Raw genomic sequence first — 7,713 nt, forward strand, 5'->3', positions numbered from 1 at the left:
GACAAAGAAACTGAAGCTTTATACTAACTTCACCTGACCCAAACCATGGTATTTTCAGTTGCCTTAGAATCCACCGGCTCCCTTGCAGGCGAAAGATGGACCATCTCTTTCTTCCCATGCAATTTACTTAAGCCTCCAAAAACCCACTGGAGGGTCAGCTATGGGTTGGTTCCAACTTGACAGCATTCAACAACATGTGAGTACAAACGCTAGGCAATGTACAAGGGAAACAGAAGACACCTTCTTGGGATGTTGGTGAAAAATTCTGAATAAAGTCTGGACTGCCAGAGGAATAAACAAGGTCATCTTCAATAAAGTGTGCCTAGACTGAAGCTTACAAGTGAGGATGGTGAGACACACCTCTCATTCTTTGGCGATGTTCGTAGGGGGGTCCAGCCCCTGCAGAAGGAGATCATGCTGGTAGAAGGACATCAGAAAGGAGGAAGACCTCAAAGAGACAGCCCAACAAAGTAGCTGCACCAATGGTTTCACATTTAGCAAGGACTGTCAGGGTGGCAAAGGACCAGATAGTGCTTCTATCTGTTGTCATTTTAAGTCAGAACCACATTGATGGCATCGAACAACAAACACTGAAGGATGCTGTTGTTGATTCAAGTAAAATTAAGTAACTGACATATATCTTTATTAACCATGACATTCACTGTTCTAGTTGAGGCTTTTCATTTTCTTCATACTGCAAGTGCAATCTACTGCAGTCTTTGTCCTTCAACCTGTCATTTTATTTTTTGGGTCTTTTTGTTTTTGTATTTTTATTTTTATTTTGTTCTGTTTTTCTTGTTGTATACTGTCAAATCTGATCTGACTGGAAAGAGATTGCCCTTCCTTCTCCAGTGGAACATCTGGTGGATTCGAACCGCATGTGTTTGAGATTGCAGTACAGCTTCTTGCCACTTGGCCACCGAAGCTCCTTGCTATCTTCTTAATTTCCATTCTTTCATTGTTGCAGTTTTCTCCCTACCCATCCCTCCCTCCCCCAATTCACTTTTCTCTTTGCCAAGTTAAAATTTTTTCACTGTTATACAATCCCTCCCCCCCCAAGTCCACTCCACTATCCATCTTTCATTCTGGACTCCTGTCATGATAATAATACCTAATCATATATCACTTTTAAACAGTTCTCTCCCTCATCTGTTTCAGCGCAGTATACATTATTTATTCCCTCTTTCTCAGTTCTTCCCTCAACCCCATGTCAGTCCCGTTTTACAACAGTGGCACTATGCAGCTTGTCCTTTTGTGACTGAGATATTTCACTCAGCATAATGTCCTCCAGAGTCACCCATTTTGAATACTATTTCATGAATTCTTTGTTTTTCAATGCAGCATTGTATTCCATTGTGTGAATATACCACAGCTTCTCTCTTCATACATTTGTTGATGGGCACTTAGGTTGTTTCCAACTCTTTGCTATTGTGAACAAAGCCACAATAAACATGCATGTGCATATATCTGCTTGGGTGGCAGTTATGGATTCTTTAGGGTATATTCCCAGTAGTGGAATTGCTGGGTCAAATGGTAATTCTATTTGCAACTTTTTGAAAAAATGCCATACAGCCTTCCATAGTGGTTGCTTCATTTTACACTCCCACCAACAGTGAATAAGGGTTCCAGTTTCTCCACAACCTCATCAGCATTTGTTGTTTGCTGTTCTGTTAAATTTTACTATTCTTACTGGGATGAGATATCTCTTAGTTGTTTTGCTATCTTCATTTTTGAGGAGCCAAAATTCTATCACTTGGACATCACAAAGTTTCATGAATCTTCCTCCAACCCTGAGGCAATGTTCCTCTACATATAGTCCACCCAGCTACTCACAAAGTTCATTCAACAATTGTGAGCCCCTTGCTCTTTTCAAATTACTGCCTCCTGATTTATGCACAGGTTTTACATTACTATAGTGTTCTAGAATTTTCCCTCTTTAATACTAGCCACAATTTGTTGTTTTGCTTTTTTTTATTTTATATTGGTGTACATACAAAATTTGTACACATTGTGTTTCATTCATGGACATTGTGTTTCATACACTCCTTCATTCACATTGTATTTCATCATTCCTATACACTGTGTTTTATAAAATTAATCACTATTGTTCTATGTCCACTATCCTGATGTTAACTTGAAAACCAGATTACAGAAAATGTATACAGAAAGAAAAAAACAATTAAAAAAAAGAGAGAGAATGATACACACAGGCAGCTGACAATAAAAAGAAAACATGATGAATCAAGAAAATATTTCCTCTCTGGATAAATTCAATTAGAATTACACTCCTTCTAATTGGGAACCAGATGGTCTGCACAGTTGAATGTTCTTATGTGCCATTGAGTCACTTGCGACTCACAGCGACCCTATATACAACAGCCCTAAACCCTGCTTTGTCCTGTGGCAATCTGTCTCCTACACACTGACACCGATTACCGCAGCCACTGAATCAATCCACCTCACTGAATACCTTTCAATAAAATACAGCTTTATTGTAGTAAAAAAAACACAGCTAAACATCTTTCTGATAATTCTCTGTCTGCATGTGTGTGTGTACCATCAAATCAGATCTGACTGGTACAGAAGATTGCCTCTTTCTCCAGCAGAGCATCTGGTGGATTCGAACCACATACCTCTGGGATTGCTGTGCAGCTTCTTGCAACTAGGTGACCAGAGCTCTCTGATATTTTTTTTTTACTTTTTAAAATTTTATTATTTTGTGTGCGTGTGTATGTGTGTGTGTGTCTGTACAGTCAAATTGGATCTGACTGGTACAGGAGGAGATTGCCCCTCCTTCACCAGCAGAGCATCTGGTGGATTTGAACCTCATATCTCTGGGATTGCAGTGTAGCTTCTTGCCACTAGGCTACCAGAGCTCCCCGATATTCTCTGCTTTTAACCAAAATCCATCTGACACCACCAGGGGAATCCTTCGCCTCATGTCCTCTTCTAAGTCCAGTCTGACTCCTGCCAGTTCTGTTGTTTCTTTAGGTATAATGTGTTTCCTTAGGCATAATGCTTCTAGGCCATCATGCATTTGATATTTTCTTTCTTTTTTTATTTTATTGATATTTTAATGAACATTTACAGAAAACTTGGGTTTCCATTCATTCATTGCTACACATTATTCTCCCTACATGCATCCCCCCCACCAAACAGGTCACTTTTCTTTTCAAAAAGATTTTTTCATTGTTGCACAACTTCCTCCGTCCCTCCCTCCCTACCCCCGACCCAGTCCACTTGGCTATGGACCTCTTATTCTGGACTGTTGTCATGCAAAAATAAGTATACACTCCTTTTAGACAATTCCCTTATCTATTTCAATGCAGTGTTCATTATTTTTTCCCTCTTTTCTTAGTTTCCCCTCAACCTCCATGTCAGTTGTTTCATAACAGTTACATTATGCAGTATTTGTTCTTTTGTGACTGAGATATTTCACTCAGCATAATATCCTCCAGCATCACCCATTTTGTATATTTTATGAGTTCCTTGATTTTTCAGTGCTGCATAGTATTCCACTGTGTGAATATACCACAGCTTCTATATCCATTCATTTGTTGATGGGCATTTGGGTTGCTGGCATCTCTTTGCTGTTGTGAACAATGCAACAATAAACATAGGTGTGCATATATCGGTTTGGGTGGCTGTTCTAGTTTCTTTAGGGCATATTCCCCAGTAGTGCAATTGCTGGGTCAAGTGGTATGTGTATTTCCAACATTTTGAGAAAGCATCATACTGCCTTCCAGAGTGGCTGCATCAATTGGTTATTTTTTTAAAGATACAACTAAATTTTCTAAAATTTATTTTCTACTGTACTGCTGAAACCTGTCCACCATGGGTGACCTGCTCATATTAAAATACTACCTTAGTACAGGAACAGACAGATACACTCTATGAAGAAGAGTGGAGTGTGGCATCAGGATCAGAGGAAGGCTAATCAACAAACTATGTTATGCAGATGTCACAACCTTGCTTGTCGAAAATGAGGCCCTGAAGTGCCTGCTGCAGAGGCTCAAGGACTGCAGCCTTCAATATGGATTGAAGCTCAATATCAAGAAAACAAAAAATCCTCCAAAAAAAATAAAAATCCTTCCTACTGGACCAATAAGCAACATTATGATAGATGGAAAAAAAGACTGGAATTGTCAAGGATTTGGTCTTGTTTAGATTAACAGTCAACACTTCTGGACCATCATTTAGGAGATCAGGAGATGTAAAGCTTTGAGGAAGTCTGTTGCCAGGGATCTCTCCAAAGTTCTGAAGAGCAATGGTGTCCGTTTAAAGACTAAGATGTGCCTGTTCCAAGCCATAGCCTTTCCGATCACCTGCTATGCATCTGAAATCTGGACAGTGAGTAAAGATGACTGACAATGAGTAAGGAGAAGAATCAATACACTTGAGTCGTGGTGTTGGAGAAGAGTGCTTACTATCCTATTGACTGCCAGAAGAACAGATATGACTTCGAGAAAGTGCAACCAGAATATTCCTTGGAGGCAAAGACAGTAAAGCTTTGTCTCACATACTTTAGGCATGTTGCTAGGAGAGGTTTTTCTGTGGAGAAGGACATCATGCTTGGAAATGTAGAGGGTCAACAAATGAGAGTAAGATCCTGAAAGAGATGGATAATGTCTATAGCAACAAACTCAAATGGGTAGGATGTTGAGGATGGTGCAAGATAGGACAGAGTTTACTTCTATTGTTCATAGGGTTGATACAAATTGACTTTACTCAATATCACTTAACAATTGTAAGGAACTGCAAATACTGAAATGTACAATACATTTTTTTAGTAGTTGGTTTTTATAAATATAAAACTGTTGATCTAAGGTTGCAATAGCTTTTGAAGTGTCTTCAGCAACATTTTTCCACCAAGGACAGAGCCACAGCCTAGATACTGTAATTTTAAAAGTGTCTATAAATTACCCTAATGCCCATAGGCATTATTGATATTGCACTGTAGCTTATGCTATTACAATCTATTACTAAAAGCATGATCTTAGGTACAATCATCACAACTATCATCAAATAATTAGCTAAACAAACAAGGCCCTGGCCCTGGAGAATGAGTTGTCCATGTGAGTTGTTTCTGTTGTTAGGTGCCAAAGTTGACTCAGTGTGCCAAGAGCAGCCTGAAATCATGCCCAATCCTACAGCATCTCCCCAGAGGGGAAGCCCATTGTTGCAGTCACTGTATCAATCTACCTCATTGTGGGTCTTCCCCTCACTGACCTTCTCCTTTTCCACACATGATGCCCTTTTCCATTGTTTGGCCCTTCATGATAACACACCCCAAATGTGTGAGAGCTGCTTAATTAGCAATCAGCATATTAATTTGGAGCTCCTTATTGAATTATAATTGTTTTCACTGTCTATAGCACCTTAGGACCATCTCTCCCTTACAAGTGCACACCCATGTTTCTCACACTTTATTATCAGCTCCCCTGAAAGGTTCTGCCTTATTTTCTGACAAGATATCTGAGTGACTTTTCATTTGTGACATAATTTCAAGTCACATCATTCCAAATATACTTTATTTAATATACATGCCCTATTAAATTCATGTTATTTTCCAATTAAGAAGCTCAAAGTAAGGGGAGCTCTGGTGGCCTAGTGGCAAGAAGCTGCACTGCAATCCCAGAGGCGCACGGTTCGAATCCACCAGATGCTCTGCCACGGAAGGAGGGACAATCTCCTCCTGTACCAGTCAGATCCGATTTGACGGTACACACACACACACACACACATAAAAAAATTTAAAAAAAAAAAGAAGCTCAAAGTATGGCTATGGCATTATGGAACTTCTCATTTACTACTGGAATATTTGGCACATGCTAAAAAAAGGGAAATTTCAGACACTTTCAGATGACATTGTGAGGCATTTCTTCTAAATGGAATGTAATTAGATTTTATGTGCTCCACGTACAAAAACAAAACCACAAATGGATTGGATTCAGAAGCAAGAGCCAGAACTCAAGTAAAAAAGAGGCAATTTGTTCTTAGCGGAATCACATACTCTAGTTGTGTATCAACCCAGCAGGCTGAAATCCCTTGCCCCCAACAAAGAATACTGTTTTAATTTAAAAAAATTCTCTAACAGAGTTAGAAAACCATTTCCTTAGTGTCCAAGCACTAGTTTTTAGATAAAAAACTATTGCTACGAAGGTGCTCAGTCCTTCCCAGGAAGCTAAGACCGCGTTGGGGTGAGGCTCTCACTTCATCCAGGGACTAGCACCACGTCTGGCAGCCTTCAGCCTAGCACCACCGCACCATGGCCTCTGTCTCTGAGCTTGCCTGCATGTACTCGGCCCTTATCCTGAACGATGATGAGCTGACCATCATGGAAGATAAAATCAATGCCCTCATAAAGGCAGCCAGTGTCAATGGTGAACCTTTCTGGCCTGGCTTGTTTGCAAAGGCCCTGGCATGTGTCAACATTGGGAGCCTCATCTGCTATGTGGGTGCTGGTGGACCCCACCGGCTGGAGGACCTGCCCCCTCTACTGCTGCTGTTCCTGCTGCTGTTCCATTTGAGGAGAAGAAAGTGGAAGCAAAGAAAGAAGAATCTGAAGAGTCTGATGATGACATGAGATTTGGTCTTTTTAACTAAAGCCTTTTGTAACATGTTCAATTTAAAATCCTGAACTCTTAAAAAAAATGCATAAAAATCATCCATAAAAAAACCAAAAACACCCCACCACAACACATCCAAACAAGATTATGTAGGACCGTGAAGGGTGATGAAGCCCTCTGATAATAAAACCTCACTTGAAGAGTGGGAACAGGAAAGGTATCGTGATTAAGATAACCAGTAAGGAAGAAGTGAGGGAGATAATGTGACAGGGTGTGGGAAGGAGCAAGCTGTGGTACATAGCTACTGCAGGTCTTGTCAGCTTCAGCAGTTCTTTCTCATCCAGCTGGTTCTATTTTCCTTATAGTTTTGAACTGTATTTTCAAATAGAGCACATAAAAAGGTTTTTGTAGTGCAGCAATGAATGAATGGAAATCCAAAATCTCTGTAAATGCTCATTAAAATTATTTTAAAAATTTCAATGAAATTAATAATAAATTTAAAAAAAATAAAAGGCTTTTGTGTCATTTCCTGCAGATGAAAAATTAATATTAGGTCATGGCCTTTCTAAGAAAAACCTTAGTGGCTTAGAAGTTGGTTGGGTTATAAGAGTACATTTTTATAAGCAGTTCTGTTTCTAGTATTTATCCTTGACCCAGTTCCTAGTTGTTTTCCTGATTTTTTATTTACCCCCATTGTAAGTTTTTTTTCATAATAGTAGTATTTTAAAAATTATAGTGGTGGTGGTGGTGTTGCACTCATCAACAGTGTGGTGGTGTGTACCGTCAAGTCAGAATCAACCCATTACGGACCCTCTAGTGGGTGGTCTGAGGCAGTAAATCACACAGAAGAGAATATCCATCTTTTTGCCATGTAACAGATGGTCAATTTGAACTGTGTGCCTTTGGTTTGGCAGCGTAATTCCTTACCACCAAAGCTCAGTCAATAATAAAAATGGATGTAAAAAACCCTCCCTTTCATCCTGTAGGTTCCAACTCATCCTGTAGGTTCCAACTGTTCGTTGTTTCCAAAGATGTAATTCCCTCAGGAAGGAGACTGCTCCTCATTCTCCCAACCAGTAGCTCGTAGATTCCAACAATCAACTTTCCGATTAGCAGCCCAGTACCTTAAGCACTTTGCCATAAT

General features: G+C 39.7%; 1 pseudogene; it reads left to right on the forward strand.

Moving 5' to 3' along the window:
* The first annotated feature begins 6,268 nt into the window (after positions 1-6,268).
* On the forward strand, positions 6,269-6,606 carry LOC102872704 (annotated as a pseudogene).
* The last annotated feature ends 1,107 nt before the right edge of the window (positions 6,607-7,713 follow it).

This window comes from Elephantulus edwardii, unplaced genomic scaffold, assembly GCF_000299155.1.
Source record: "Elephantulus edwardii isolate Elephantulus edwardi_28Jun2011 unplaced genomic scaffold, EleEdw1.0 scaffold00074, whole genome shotgun sequence".
Lineage (NCBI taxonomy): Eukaryota > Metazoa > Chordata > Mammalia > Macroscelidea > Macroscelididae > Elephantulus > Elephantulus edwardii.